Source organism: Mandrillus leucophaeus, unplaced genomic scaffold, assembly GCF_000951045.1.
Source record: "Mandrillus leucophaeus isolate KB7577 unplaced genomic scaffold, Mleu.le_1.0 Scaffold566, whole genome shotgun sequence".
In the NCBI taxonomy this organism is placed as follows: Eukaryota; Metazoa; Chordata; class Mammalia; order Primates; family Cercopithecidae; genus Mandrillus; species Mandrillus leucophaeus.
Genome location: NW_012106097.1, coordinates 783247 through 799266, shown reverse-complemented (window position 1 = coordinate 799266; position 16020 = coordinate 783247). Strand labels below are relative to the sequence as shown.

Sequence of the window (16020 nt, the reverse complement as noted above, 5' to 3'; positions counted from 1 at the left end):
TGATTTCCAGATGAGTTTCAGCTGTAAAGTAGTGCCTTAATGGGACCACCAGAATTCTGTCTGTCACATTTAAGAAACAATGCAATATTTAAGGTAAACAAGCTAAACTGGATGTGTGTCTACAGTGAGGTTTAGGTGGAAGAAAGGATGGAAGGGGTAGTGAAGAACATGCCAGGTTTAAGAATGCGTAGGCATAGTTGACAGATTATTGATTCACCATTAAAATGGCATTAATATAAAGTGAATAAAAACGTGCGATGTAATCAGGATGTGTCCTAAGTTAGTAGATGTTAAAAAGTCATTGTTACCATACTTACATCTGCCCAGAACTATAAATAGTGGCAAAATTCATTAAAGAAATGTGAATACAGAGGAGTTTAAGCATACATAGTAGAAAGAGAAGGGAATAACGTGCTAGCAAAAATCTGCAAAGACAACTCCGTCGATATACTAAAAACCTTGAATTGTTCACTTTCAATGGGTGAATTTCATGGTTTATAAATTATATCCCAATAAAGATTTTTTAAAAATCAGCAATGGCATAGGAATAATAATAACCAGAGTTGTAAAAATCAATCAATGTTCAAAGAAAGGGCAGGGAATTTTCCTTGATCCCATCGTAGAAAAACCAGAGGCAAAAATCATTTTTACATTTCTTATAACAAAAATAGACAAATTGCTTATACCCAAAAAGAAAAGGGGAAAAGACACTGTCAAAACACTAAAAGAAAGCAATCTAACAACGTCTATATTGAATATTACTTTAATTCCATTGTTTCTTTCTGAAGACTTTCCTCAGTGAGATAATTATGTTTTCACAAACACAGAAATCATACTGGGATCTATTATCGTATTTAAAAAACTACCAAAGTATGTGTCACAAAGAAAACTATTGTAAGTTCAGAAAAAGTATGAAAGACTCAATAACTAGAAAAAACAATTAGATAAAGAAAAGAGAAATTCTGGGTCAGTGATCATTTCCTTTTAAGGCAGGGTTCCAAAAAAATGTACAAAAGATGGACACAAAGCAGGAATACCCAGCTCCTCAAAGGCACACACACATACTCATGCTGGGCAATTGTTGGAAAAGACACAGGGTGCAAATTTTTTAGTCTCTATTAGAAAAAGAAGTTAGCTCAAGTAAAAACAGAGTCCTTTTGAAATCACTTTCAGGATTTCACTTTCAGAAGATAGATGCCAAAAGTGGAAGGCAAGTATATGCTCAGAATTTGATTCACCAGAATAAACATTGATTATACCTGCCTTTGATATCATTCAGTTCTAGTTGCCCAAGAAAAACTTTCAGCTGATAAAGAAACGAAACGAAACAAAACAAAACAAAAACCTGCCCTTTAATTTCTATCCTCAGAGATACCTTGCTCAAACATAGGAACTAAATGTAAATCACTTGGTCTTAAAAGTCAGAACATGTTCAGTTCACTATGATTCAGCACATGGATTTTACTGAATTAAAGCTGGTCTGAAACCACCTTTGTTTCCGTATAGCTACTCAATGTAAGAAATAGGCAATGAGCATGTGGACTAAAAGGGCACTGGCCCTGGAGTCAAAAGTTTTAGATCTTACCTCAACTCCGAGGACTCTCAAATAAACCAATTAAATCTCCTCTGAAATTAAAGAGCTGGCTTTTAATCTTTCCATCCCTACCTTAACATGCCAGGCATGTGGTAGGTGTTCAATAAATGCTTCCTGGATTCTTACTACTAATAGCTAACAGTTAGCAAGCACTTATTCAGTATGTACATTATATTACTTAATCATCACAGTAACCCTAAAATGTAAATTTTCATATTATTTGCGTGTCTTAACTTCAGAAACTGAGGTTTAGAGAGATTGGTCACGTGCTCACGTGACTCAGCTGGTGGGTGGCAGGAAGATGACTGCAGGGCCCAAGTTCTTAATCAATGTGCACTGCTGCCTATCTGAACTTAACTGGACACTGGCCAAAGTCATCAGAGTGATCAACGAACAAATGTTGCTCCTCCATTTAATCTCTGTTTTATTGCTCACCTTTCCCCACCATCTGTCTCTCTGGGATTGTTGACAATTAAAACCTAGAGATCCTTGCTACTGAGAGTGTGGTCCATAGACTAGCCTCCTAGGCATCACCCAGGAGCTTGTTGGAAATGCAGAACCTTGGCCACACTCCGGACACAGAATCTGTATTTTAACAAGACATCCAAGTGAGCCATATGCACATCAGCTTCCGAGACACTGGTTTAGACTAGCTCCAAAGTAAAACACTTCCTTCATGATAGGAGGAAAGAATGTCCAAGAAGGAAAACATGACAGAAGCGTTGTGCCTAGAGAGAACAAAACCAGCTGGCTATGACTGTCTCAGGACCTTCCTTCTCCTGGATAGTGGCATATGGATATTTTTAAAGGACCTATGAAGATCCCCAGAGAACTGATGACAGAAGCAATAACTGAGTCTATGGGGAGGGCATCTATCATTCTACTCCTCTCTGAAATTTCCAAACCTGTCTTTAGAAGCATATATCATGTAGCAAATAAAAATACATTAAGTCTTTGGCAAATACTGAATCACTCATCAGGCAGAGTAGAGCTGCCCTGTGGACTGATAAAATTCAACATGTGTATGATATTACTACCTTCCTTCACAATCCAGCAGTTCCTTCCTGTCGAGGTCACTTTTTCCTTTTAAATATTAATACAATTATTTAAGCACATATACAACACTAAAGCTAACAAACAAGCTTAAACTGGATTTAAATGAGTTTTTTTCAGTAAGGTTTATGGTTTTCTTTTTAAGTGGCCTGCCTTATTCAGGCAGAAGGTGGCCTGCATTTTTGGTTGAGAGGTGCAGGACAGTAGCTGTCCTCTCACAAGAGAGTTCATTTTGCTGAACAACTTCCCCTATAAAAGTCATGCAAATAATGAAAGGAAGATATATTTTGATGATGTCCAGATACTGAAGATACTAATTTTTAGTATTAATTACTGAAGATACTGATTTTTTTTTCTTTCATTCAAGAAAGATAATTTTACACTTATTCTTTGAAAGAGAAATTCTATAGAATTTTCTTCTTCTAATTTAATTCCAGAATACATTCTCTCGACCCTGTGCCCTCATACTAGTAACTTGATGCTTAGCGGGTAAGTAGGTAGCAGTAGAAGAACAGAAAGGGAAATGTGGGGAGCGGAAAAGGGAGAAAAAGAAGAAAAGGGAACCTTCTAGTTTCCTGATACTAGAAAAGCTAGAGAATTCCATTCCTGAAAATTAAAGATATTTTACATGTTTGTGTATGTACGTGGCTTTGTGTTTATACTCATACCATTTTGTTTCATGTAGCATAATCAAATCTGTTGCTAATTGTTTAGTTAATATTTACTTATTCAAAGATGTTTTTTAAATCTTGCCCAGTATTCAATCTACATTTTGCTTAGCAATTAGCTTGTCTGGCAACTTGCTGTTTTACTTCTTTTCTTAACAAAAACCCAATACTGATGTTCTAACAGAACAGTCTTACTGTCCCCTTTGGTTACTGTCATTTCTCTTGCTTCCCCAAAGGCAAAGCTCTGCTATTTTGCTTGCAAACGCAAGACTGGTATTTCATTGTTGTTACAAAAGGGTCAAGATAGGGTTATTGAACCCTAATAACTCCACCTATAAAAGTCATGCAAATAATGAAAGGAGGTTTTAGTAGAAGCCAAGATGTATATTTGACTTTTTTCTTTATTCCCATTTTAAAAATAAATTACATTTATTATTTTAATTACATTTTTTACAAATCTATACTTCCTAGAACTAAAAGAATGACACAGTATACAGGTAGAAATTCTTTCTTTTATTAAGTTTTTTCCTTTTTGTGATTTAAAATCTAGTAGATGGGTTCTTTTCCTTAATGCCTTCAATTATACATTCTTCACACTTTCTGCTGTCACTTTCCCTGCCTTCATCTAGTGATAACTAGAATAATTAGAATGGATTTCTTGCTAATTAATCATCTAGGTATTATCTTCTAGAAAGTTTGCAAGACATCTCTCCTTCAACCACTGTGGTTCTATAAAAAGAATTGCTTTTAATTCTCAACGCTCTTATTCTGTTACTGTCATGAGACATCCTCTAGTTTCAGAGAATTTCTACAAACTGCCTGAAATAACCCAGGATTTTACAATGACAGAAGAGGAAGGAAGTGAGCATGCTCAAAGTCAGAGGATGGGAGGGAAGCAGAGCAAAGTCTGGGGCAGTGCAGCCCCAAGGTGTCTGACTCAAGGCAGAGTCCAGAGGCCACTACGACCTGAAGACACATGTTAATTACCAAGGGAGCACCTGGCAGGGTAACTCACCAGCCTGAGTCAGCCTAGGATGGGGGTTTAAGGGGGAGCTGAGGAACTCCAGGGGAGAATCACATGCATGAGTTTTCCACAAGAGACCCAAGTTCCCAGCCCAAATGAAACCAGTAATGGATTGTATTAAAAGCTAGTAACAATTGTGCTGAAGCACTCACTTGCTGGTGGCATTGCTAATGGAGACACCATTCTCGGGAAAATGTAGTAGGATAGTTGAAGAGCAACAAAAGCATTTATACTTTTTGATCTGGTAATCACACTGCAAAAAAATGGGGAAAGGGACACACAAAGTTGTTCCTTGCTAAACAAAAGAGACAAAATTTAATAAGATAAATGTATACATCCTCATTGAAGCTTAAACACACACATACATGTATAGGCTGGCAGTTGCCTGGACTAGCAGCTATCCTTGTGAGAAAGCCCTGGGAATTTTGGATCAGCCAACTTCACGGCAGGGCTACTTGGGAGGGAGCAGAGCAAGTGGTAGGAACACACTCTATAGTCAGGCAAAGCAGGGTCTGGATCCCTCCTTCTACAGACCATGGCAAGTTACTAACTTTCTAATACATCAAGCCATCCAACAGTTAAAAGACCTTTGAAAATGCAGTGCTTCCTAAAAAAGGAGATGCTCCGTCAGTCCCTGAGTTCCCCGGAGCCAGCACTCCCCAGAAGAGCCTCCTTCTTGGTCTCAGAAAACGCACCCTGGCATCTACCTCAACTTCAGAATTCCACACCTGACTCCTCCTCCTTCAGACCTAGGCCAGACCTCCACCAGAGCAAAACCAGTAAAAAGCAAGGGGAAGAAGATGGTTTTACTGGGGTGTCTGGTGCTGTTACTATGCATAAGGATGGCAGACTCAAGTTGGATGGAGAAACCTGGCAAATTCAAACTCAGGCATCAAGAAGCAGTGTTTCCTAGGATTTACAGAGTGGGAAAGTATTAAGTCTGGTGCTCAGAGCAGGCACGTGGTAAGTCCTGAGACTCCCAGAAAAAATGACCAGCATCTGGGCTCATTCTGTGTAGAATGTTCCAGTTGGGCCCATAATTAATCCATTTAAGATGCGGACCAGTTTTTATGAATCACAACAAACCCTTGGTGAGACCCACTTTCTTTCCTTTAGATGCAGGCCAGCCTCTTTGTTTCCCCAGTTAACACACTTTTTCTTAAATTAACCCTCTATCCACACATTCAGAAAAAATCTCTATATATACTCCATGAAAACTGCAAAGGTCTCAGATTAATACAGAAACGTAACTTTGGACTGTATCTTCTTATCAGCATTCATTTGAACACTGGTATTAAGTTTACTGTGAACTTTGTCATTCAACCATATGTAAAATGTTACAATCATTTTATTTACATTTCTCTGAGCAAAGGTGGTGGGTATCAACCTTGTCCAACAGACAAGCACCTTACTCACATCAGGATATTAGTGGACACTTTTACCAAGTGAAATTGAACGGTGCAGTAACCAAGTGAAAGGGCTTCACAGTCTTATTCCCCAGATGGTGCTACTTTTGGTCTAGGAGAAGCCATAGGCTTTTTGGTTATCTTCTTCTGTCCTAAGTTAATCAAGGTTTGTCTATGCATTTTATATCCAAAAACTTTAGAGAGGTTCTTATAGTGCAACCTCTCTAAAACCAGATATAGTTAGGTATCCACATGAAGTAAGATGAAGTTCCTCTTCCACTGTATTGAGAAGCTACTAAGTGTCAGGGGCCGGGATGGGGTTTAGGAACACAAAGATAAACAGAGCTCTCCCTCAGGGGCTCACAGGCCGGGGAAGGACACAGCAAATTCTCAGGAATGTGAACAGAAGTATAGCAGGAGGAGGAGCTGCTCAACATCTGGGCGTATCCCAGAGGAGGAGCTGCTCAACATCTGGGCGTTGGGGAAGGTTGCCACTGGTAAAGCACCCTGGACAGGAACCTTGAAGACCACTTATGAGCTCATGTGAGTGGAAAGCCCATTCCAGGAAAGAGGAAGGGGTATGGTGGGTTGGACTGTGTAATCTAAGGAACAATATATGTATCTCTGGATGTCTGAGCAAGAAAGTGAGGTAAGTGAGGGTCATGACCATTATTTTCAGATATCTGAAGAACTAGCTGATCAGGCATTTGATTCTCCATGTAGAAGATATTACAAGACTTGGGAGGGTGAGGGGGCAGCTACAAGAGTGTAAATTTCAGTTTAACATGTGTGAGAACATTCTGTAAAACAGAACTATTAACAAGAAAACTGGTTGCCTTAAGTAAGCAATTTTACAACCTGATTACATAGTTTTGGAGTCATTTTGGATTCTAACTTAGCTCATAGTAAGTGCTCATGATATGTACAAATAGTAGCTATTCATATTGTGAGATGGTGAACTCATTCTCACACTCTGAGTTCCAGCACCATACCACACCAAATTGCCATCTATGGCAAAGTCTCATACACCAGTGTGAGTGTGATGCCTTCACACTCATAATTGTGTTAGTACTCCTGGGCTCAAGTGATCCTCTTGCCTAGGCTCCCACAGTGCTGTGATTATAGGCATGAGCCACTGTGCCCGGTCTACAGTTTATTTTCAATGACACATAATAATCACTAATATTCATTTAACACTTATAATGTATCAGGCATTATGATAAGCTTTTTATATGCATTATTTCATTTAATTCTTACAGGAACCATCTAAGGTAAGTACAATTATTATCCCCATTTTATAGGTAAGGAAGTTGAGTCTTAGAGAAGTCAAGTAATTTGCACAAGGTCACAACTAATAAGCAATGGTCTAACCCAGTAATTTTGCAACATGGCCTACAACAGACTTACACTAATGAGTATGTACTTTTCTTTTCTTTACTTTTCTTTTCTTTTTTTTATTGAGACTGAGTCTCACTCCGTCGCCCAGGCTGGAGCGCAGTGGCATGATCTCGGCTCACTGCAAGCTTCACCTCCCGGGTTCACGCCATTCTCCTGCCTTAGCCTCCCCAGAAGCTGGGACTACAGGTGCCCGCCACCACACCCGGATAATTTTTTGTGTTTTTAACAGAGACTGGGTTTCACTGTGTTAGCCAGGATGGTCTCAATCTCCTGACCTCATGATCCGCCCACCTCGGCCTCCCAAAGTGCTGGGATTACAGGTGTGAGCCACCGCGCCCGGCCACTTTTCTTTAACTTTGAAAAGTTAAAGAGTTAGACACTCCAGAGGCCAAAAACAAGTCATTTAATCTAATAAAATAGTTGACAGCACTGACAGAGTTCATTTGGTCTTAATCTCACACTCAGGACACTGTTGGGAAGATGGGGCCTGCAGAGTAACCAGGTCATATTTGTCTACATCTTCTTTGAAAATCAAATCAAAATTTTAAGGATTCTCACATATTGTATGATTCCATTCATATGAGATGTTCAAAATGGGCAAATCAAGAAAGAAAGAAGAAAGAGAGAAAGAGAGAGAGAAAGAGAGAAAGAGAGAAAGAGAGAAAGAGAGAAAGAAAGAAAGAAAGAAAGAAAGAAAGAAAGAGAGAGAGAGGAAGGAAGAAAGAAAAACTGCCTAAAGCTAGGGGAGGAAAAGAGGGAGGTAGAGAGGATGGATACAAAGTTTCCTTTTGGAGTGATGAAAATGTTCAAAAAATGAACTATAGTTATGGTCACACAACTCTGTAGATACTAGAAAAACCAATGAATTGTATACTTTAAAGGGCCTAACTTTATGATCTGTAAATTATACAATATCAATAAAGCTGTTAAAAAACGATTTCCAGAGCTCAGTATCAAGTGTTCTCTAGTCACTCCATGTGGCTGCTGTCTTCCAGAACAAACATAGAAACCAGATGTGTGTAAAGTAAGCTTGTACCCAAGAACAAAATGTTCCAACAACAATGATGAAAGTAATGAGCATGCTAGTGAAGTTGGTAGGTCTTCCTAGGAAGCAGTTACCAGCCTACCGCCTCTTTTTCAAACATCATTAGTTAAGTTCTGAATGGTGTTAGTTTTTAGTTTTTACCAACCTAGGAGAAATGGAAATAAAATTTCATTCATCATTACTAAAGTGCGTGAAAACGAGCAGAATATTATAAAGAACAGCAGAGGGGGAATCAAAGGACCCCAAAAGCCTCCATTTGAGTCTATTACGACCTTGTAGCCTTGAGGACTCAATAATTTTGGGTTTCAGTGACTTGATCTGTAAATTGAGGATGGGGAAGAATGAAGTCAGCTACTCTAAGGTTTTCTTCTGTCTTCAGCATTCCAGTCAAATCATCCCTTCTAAGGATTGTCTTGGTATGCTGACTTGTCTCTTTCATGACATTATCAACTGCATTTAGACCAAAGAAGTGTTATTCAGACATCTGGATATATTGAAAATCCCTCAAAGAATCTTTCCTGGACTGATGTTTCAAGTATTTATGTGAACTTCCTCCATATCCTTTATTAAATAAAGTATCTACCTCATAATTTAATTAGCTATAAAAACCTAATTAAAATTTTAAGTCTGACACAGAAAAGTCAAAAAGGTATGTTTCCTAACATGATGTATAAGGGCAGCAATATAATTGGTCTCCAAAGTAAAATGATCCTGTCCTTTACAAAAATTCATTTCATCTCAACTCTAACCTGTCACTTCTAATCTATTTTAATTTTTATTATAAAAGTAATAAATTATTATTTAAGAAAACTTTAAATATATAAAACTTTGAGGAAATTAAAATCAATCTTAGAGCCATTACCTTAAATAGATTAAGAGTGATGTTAGTCTACTATTTCTATTATTAAATGTTGGTATAGTCTCATTTTTTTTCTCCATGAATAGTTTTTCCCTTTTCTAAATGAATATAAAGTAATCATGTTTAAAAATACCAATATGTAGAAAAGTATAAGAAGAAAATATAAATCATCAGAAATCCCACCTTCAAAATAACCCCTAAATCTCTATTAACTTAAGGAGATCGTCCTTTCTATTGTCTCTGGAAGCATAACACACATAGAGAGGTATATTTTAAACACATTCAGATGTATGATGGAGAGATAGTTTAATATCCATTATTTTAACTTAAAGATCTATCATCACCATTTCCTCCTATTACAATTTTCCATAAATAAAATTGTGGTGGTCCATCATGCAATTTTCTTCTGCTACTCTATGTTTTTATTATTTGCAACTTTTCATGGTAATAAATAAAGTTTCGATTAACATTTTTATACTTAAAGCTTCTATACTCCTACCTAGAAAATTTAAATCTATGGACTTTTTCCTTTTGTGATTTCCTCTATTGATTTTGGGAAGAGAAAGTACTTACCCGTTCAAAGATCAGAATTCTTATTGTTTGGTTTCTTTTCTTTCTTTTAAGTTAGCTCCTTAATCTGGCTGGGCTATCTTGTTCTATGTTGTTAAAGGTTCCAACTTTTTTTTTCACATGTTTAAATTTTAGTCAAATTGTGTAGAAGTTATTTGCCCAATATTTTTCAAATGCACATTTATGTCTCTTAAAAAAAATACATGTCTCATAATCTCGGTTATCCACTAAGCTTAAGAAAACCTTCAAGACTGACAAAATAACCAGAGCTTTGATTACTAGCAGGAAGTCATACTGGGCAGAAATAAAGAGGACACTCATACAGGCCAAATTAAAGCTAAACAATCAGAAAATCCAAGTTCCTAGCTTTAGTGGTTTTATTATTTTAGCCTTAAAAAGTCTCTAAAATCCCAAGAGTAGCTTAAATAGTTAAAAGACAGTATTCAATGCAGTGGGCTATTCTCCATGTGGCCTGGCCAGTACTGGTCTCATTTACAGGCCATGGGCAACCTCTATATCCTGCCATTGGTCACCAGGTTCTTGCCACTGGTCATGAGCAGTGTAGGTGAGAAAGCAGAACACAAGCTTACCAACCCAAGTGGAGAAAGGATACAAATGGCTTGCCCTGCTGGTTGACAGTAGGTCAACGGAGCATCTTCAGAATGAAGAGCAGCACAGATGTCAGTATCTACATGGTTGCTTCTCAATAACAAATACTGGATTATATCGGATATAATACAATCCAAAATGTATTCGGTTGTATTTTTTTCTTATATTTTTCTAATATTGGATTATATTTTCAGTTTTTCCCCCTCCACAGCACCTTCTGATGCACAACACTGTCACTGCTGCTTACTAGTTGCTCTGACGTGGGTCAATCTAACTTTCTTGGATAGTTTCCTCAACTGTAAAATGGAGATAATAAAGAAAATCAACCACTTAAGGTTGTTGTGAGCATTAAGGAAAAGGCTTAGAACAGGCCGGGCATGTTAACATGGCTCATGCCTATAATCCCAGCGTTTTGTTTACATGGCTTATGCCTGTAATCCCAGCATTTTGTTTACATGGCTCATGCCTGTAATCTCAGCATTTTGTTGACATGGCTCATGCCTGTAATCCCAGCATTTTGTTTACATGGTTTATGCCTGTAATCCCAGCATTTTGGGAAGCCAAGGTGGGAGGCTGATTTAAGACCAAGAGTTTGAGGTTGCAGTGAGCAGTGATCGTGACAATGCCCTCCAGCCTGGGTAACAGAGTGAGACTCTGCCTCAAAAAAAAAAAAAAAAAAAAAGGAGGTGGGGCAGGGCTTAGAATAGTGACTGCACTTAGGAAATGTCTTTTGTGTTCATTATTATTATTACCACTATTCTACCACTTCTGCTATGACTATTACTACTACTAGGGTAGTACGACGACCCCGGAAATCCCAGGTCAAACTTAAATTGGGTTCTTTGGAATGAAACAGGCAACTGGGGACCTCCGTGGTCAGATCAGCTCCAGGAGTATACTCTGTCCTCAGCTTTTGCAATTCCTCTGGGAAGTTCAGTATTTACTGACATTACTAAAGTAGTGAATTTCTGGGGTGGGTGGTATCATAATCTTCCACATTTCCTGATACACAACCATAAGACCTATGTGCACACAAGCACCTGGTTCTTGAGGGGGCAAGAACCAGGAGGATGGTTCTTGGAAAAGGCAGATGTGGCACAGTTCATTTTAGTCCTTACTTGAAGCTGACAAGGCTATAAACTGCAAATCAAAAGCCTGCACCTCCCAAACCATATGCTGCAAAGATCAAGACTATGTGTGATCACGCAAGAACAAGGAGTGATCTGGGCTGTGAACGGAACTGGTCCATCTGGTGAAAATCTATCAAGGTTCGACAGTCAGAAAATTCATCTCTAATACCACTGCTACACCTAGTTCCTCAGTTATTTCCTCAGAGTCCTGATCTTCTACTGCCATGCAACTTGCTCAACGTTTGGGGCGTAGCCAATTCAAGTTAAAAAAGTTTGCCTAAGAATTTATCTCCAGCTTTGAAACTCAGATTCATTTTATAAGAAAATTGGCATTGCATCCTTCTGGGTCATAGTTAGGTTCATAAACCATCTGAGATGTGTGAGACATCTAAATCACTTTGAATATCCACAAAAAAGCATGTTGGATAACAATTAATTAGCACAAAACTCAGCTTAAAATTAGATGGTATGTTATGAGGCAAATACCCATCTCTTATTAGCCAAAATATAACAAATATATAACAAAATTAAGCCAGTCCAGCAGAATGAGAACACAAATGCAATGTGTGTTCCAAACCTAGAATCAGGAATAATCTAAGGTTTGCTTAGATACTTTATCCCAAATGTACAGATTTTGAACTCTCTACTGTAGTCCTTTGTTTTTTTTCTCCCACGTTTGGAGGAAACATTTTAATGTGTATATTCTCTGGGAAAACCCTAAAATCTGGTTTTTAGGGAGTTTCCCTCTTATCTAATCCTTTGCCACATTATTTTTGTTTCTAATCAGGGGTCTTTGCTTTGTTGCCATCTGAGATGAAAAGCTATGAAGCACTTGGGAACACAGAAACTGAGATCTACGAGTTACAAATGAGTTTCATGTAAGTTTGAAAGATCTTTATCTGTACCCGTCAAGCACAAACAAGTAATCAATGAGTAATATGTCTTAATATTTCTCTCTAAAATCATCAGGCAGCTACAATCAGGTAGACAAGTCGTTCCTTAAAATTTAATATCATTTAATAATTAATAATTGCACAACAGCACATATGTGTAGTCATAGCATATGTATGGCATATATATAAAACTTAGCAAAGTCATAGCAATCTTTGCACTTTGGGGAAGCTAAAATGATGTAATAAACTTACTGTTAAAGAAAATATCTACAGAGGCAGGGACAATAACACAGCTGTACAATTGTGTCTTAGGGGGTATAAAATACAGTCAATTTTGTAATCCCGAAATGGCATGCAGCCATAACATTATAACTTCAACTTAGCACTGATGGGAAAGGGATCCTTAAAGTGTGGCATATCACCTCAAAGATCTTTTTTAATTACCTATTTCTGTCTCCCTTCCCCCTCAATTTTCTTTAAGCAGAGAAGAACATGAAAGAACAGACCCTTTCTAATACACTGTATTTCCCAGTGGGGAAAAAAGGAGAATAAAATGGCAATAACAGAAGCATATTAGCATATTTTAAAACACTAGTACATTACCCTGAACTAAAGCATCCTTAAAATAACATGAGCGCGAGAGACTCTATTTCATAAAGTGTTGCAAACTTTAAAACACCAAATTGAACTATTCCTATAGAACAATTTCATGCCAGATTGCTTTGGTGGCAAATTAACAAAGGCAGAATTGCTCTTTAGATCTTTAAATTAATGAGATTAAGGAAGACAATGTTTTCCTCTGTGCTTGATTATATTGACTTAATTTCTTAATTACTATTAACTATACTTTTATGTTTTACAAGTCACACTCCATTTTTACAGCTGTTCTTTAATCCTAGGGTAATCTTGTATTCTGAAGAATCACTTGAGAATAAAAACAGCAAAACTGAAGACAAAATTCAGTGGGGCTTAATCCACCTGTACATTCTGCCTGAATCAAATCTTATGCCAGTATTTTATGAGGCGTTCCAGAAAAGTGCCAGACTTTTCAAAGAGAAAAATTAAAATGATATTCTGGTTCACTGTAACTCCAAGGAGTAGGCCCGAGGAAAAACCGTGCATCAGACAGGCATGCACCAGTGTGGTGAGGGAGGACAACCCCAACTGGGGCACAACTCCCCGCTACTTAATGTTTCAAAAAATAAAATCAACTGCATATAAAATCATATTTATACCTAGAAAGTCTAGTGCGAGGACACAAAGTAATGATAAGAAAGGAACTGGGCTGGGCAAGGTAGCTCATGCCTGTAATCCCAGCACTTTGGGAGGACAAGGCAGGCGAATCGCTTGAGCCCTAGAGTTGGAGACCAGCCTGGGCAACATGGCAAAACCTGGTCTCTATAAAAAGTACAAAAAAAAAATTAGCTGGGTGTGGTGGCATGCACCTGTAATCCCAGCTATTCAGGAGGTTGAGGTGGGAGGATCGCTTGAGCCCAAGATGTTGAGACTATAGTGAGCCATGATGATTCAACTGTACTCCAGCCTTGGTGACAGAGCAACGTCCTGTCTCAAAAAAAAAAAAAAAAAAGTGGTGGGGGCTGATATTTACTAACTAGACTTCTGGATTGCAAATCCAACACAGATATGAATATGTCATTTCCTCTTGGCTTCCCATTGTATTTAATATGGGTAAACAATGCATATATTATAAGGAGAAACATAACCCCCTAAACCTCTGCAGGATAAACGAACTCACATTATTTTCTAAAAGAACGCAGCAACCCAGTTTGTCCTATCATCACACCACGAGCTCAGAAAGAAAATCTGACACATGCAGCAGAAAGTGCAAAAAGTTATTTACTAACCTGGTGCCCCTGTGAAAATAGTTGCTCCATATCACTTTAAGGAAAGAATCCTTGCTATGAAACCAATCTCCAAAGCAGCTGAAAGCCAAGAGGTGGCAAAATTGACTACCCTGAGAATCCAAATAAACAGGGAAAGCCTTCCTGTTCCCAAGCCCAGTTTTGGCTGACTCCCTCAAGGCGACTTCAGTCATAGCCAAGCCCACAAAGCACTTTAACCTATAAGCTTTAGTAATGAACTTGAAACCACTCCCCGTATGTTAAATAGACACCAGACTGCTGTGAGAAATAAAACCCACATACAGAATGAGCTACAGCTTCGGGCTGCACTTTCGTACTTGCTGCCCAAGAAAACCATAACACAAACTTAAACAAAGGGAACTCTTACTCCCTTCTCTCCCCTCAGACACTGCATTAAAGTGACTCATTTACTTTAAACAAGGGAATACAGTCTGTCCTCCATTAGGGCCATGAAATGATTTTTATATTGTACAAGTTGGGTGGCAGTTATGGAACAGATAGCACTGTAATTTCACATTGCATAAGAGGGACATATGAAGTTATCATTTCTGAGAATCCAATGTAGATACTATTACTATTTTCAGATATCATTGAATAAGTTTAAAAACTTCATCAAATCCAATGATTAACATAAGTTCAACAGGAAAATTTGTCAAAGAACCTTCTAACTTCTGATTCTGACTTAGTGTCTATAAATCTTAAAAACATTCTTATAATTCAGTTTCACCACCTACATTTAGAATAGATGTATAAGCTAAGACATGTCTTTTAACACGGATCTTTAAGCTGCCTTTTAAAATGGAACTTAATACCACTCACTAAGATTTCAAAGTAAGAAATTTATGTTTCATTCTAGAAAAATGTAGTCAATCAATTCCTTAAAGCAGTTAGATCTTAAAACAGAGTCAGTAATGTTCTAGCATATTGCTTAAGAAAGAAGAAGAATCTATGCTCAGCTTTTTACACAATGTGCTCACAGTATACATATTTCCCCTAGAACTCAACTCCAAGAACAGTTTTAATTCTAATGGCTTGTTGCCATGATTTGTATTTTGTTTAAATAAGACTTATTTTAACATAATGATCAAAGTTTCTGAGTTTTATTGTTTCTCCTAAACCATAAGATTGGACCACATATGCCAAGCAAAATGTGATTCACCTGTTGCCAAACTGATTTACATGAATTACTGGTAAAATTCAAGTGACTCAAAACCTGTGAAATACAAGCCATTAGCTCAGCAAATCCAGGCATGAAAATCCTGGAGACTATTTTAGATCTAACACACACCTTTCCCACCTCCTCTACCCACTCCCGGGTCACGGCTCAACAGGATCTCATGGGGTCACTTCAGAGTGACGCGGCAAGACAATCCCCTCCACCTCTGGAAGAAAAGAAAACGAGCCTCAAGACATGTGGCCGATGACTTTAAAAGGAGCTAGTGCCCCACCTGCTGGCAAAACCAAGAGAAGGCTGGACGAGCTGAACAAACCTCAGGGGAAGCGTTACTACTTTGATGTTGGAAGAAAAACAGGGAAGGATCAGCTATGCGAGCACATTAATGTCACATACAATATGTTGTTAAATGTTAAATTTTTCCACACAATTGTGATATATTTCTAGAGGATATAAAATGCTCATGCAAAAAATGCAATTAGATTCAAAACCATCTCTTTTACATAGATCTGGTTTGCAAACATATATGATAATTTGCATGCCCAAGGAAATCCTCTGATAAATAATATTGATCTCTCCTCTGCACAAAGAGCTTCACAAAATACTCCTGGGAGACCAACACAATCTTTGAAATGGAAGAAATATGAATAAATCCCCAACTCAGCTAGATAAACTACTGGTGGGGCTGTGTCTCCATCAGTCTGTATGTCTGTA

General features: G+C 37.9%; 1 protein-coding gene across 1 annotated transcript in view; it reads right to left on the bottom strand.

Moving 5' to 3' along the window:
• The window catches only part of PLD1 (phospholipase D1, phosphatidylcholine-specific), a 175302-nt gene extending 161005 nt beyond the window's left edge, over positions 1-14297 (bottom strand). Inside the window, exon 1 of the mRNA XM_011998296.1 lies at positions 14115-14297. The gene's annotated coding sequence lies outside the window, so the exon portion shown is untranslated. The remainder of the gene's footprint in view (positions 1-14114) is intronic.
• Between the last annotated feature and the right edge of the window lie 1723 nt (positions 14298-16020).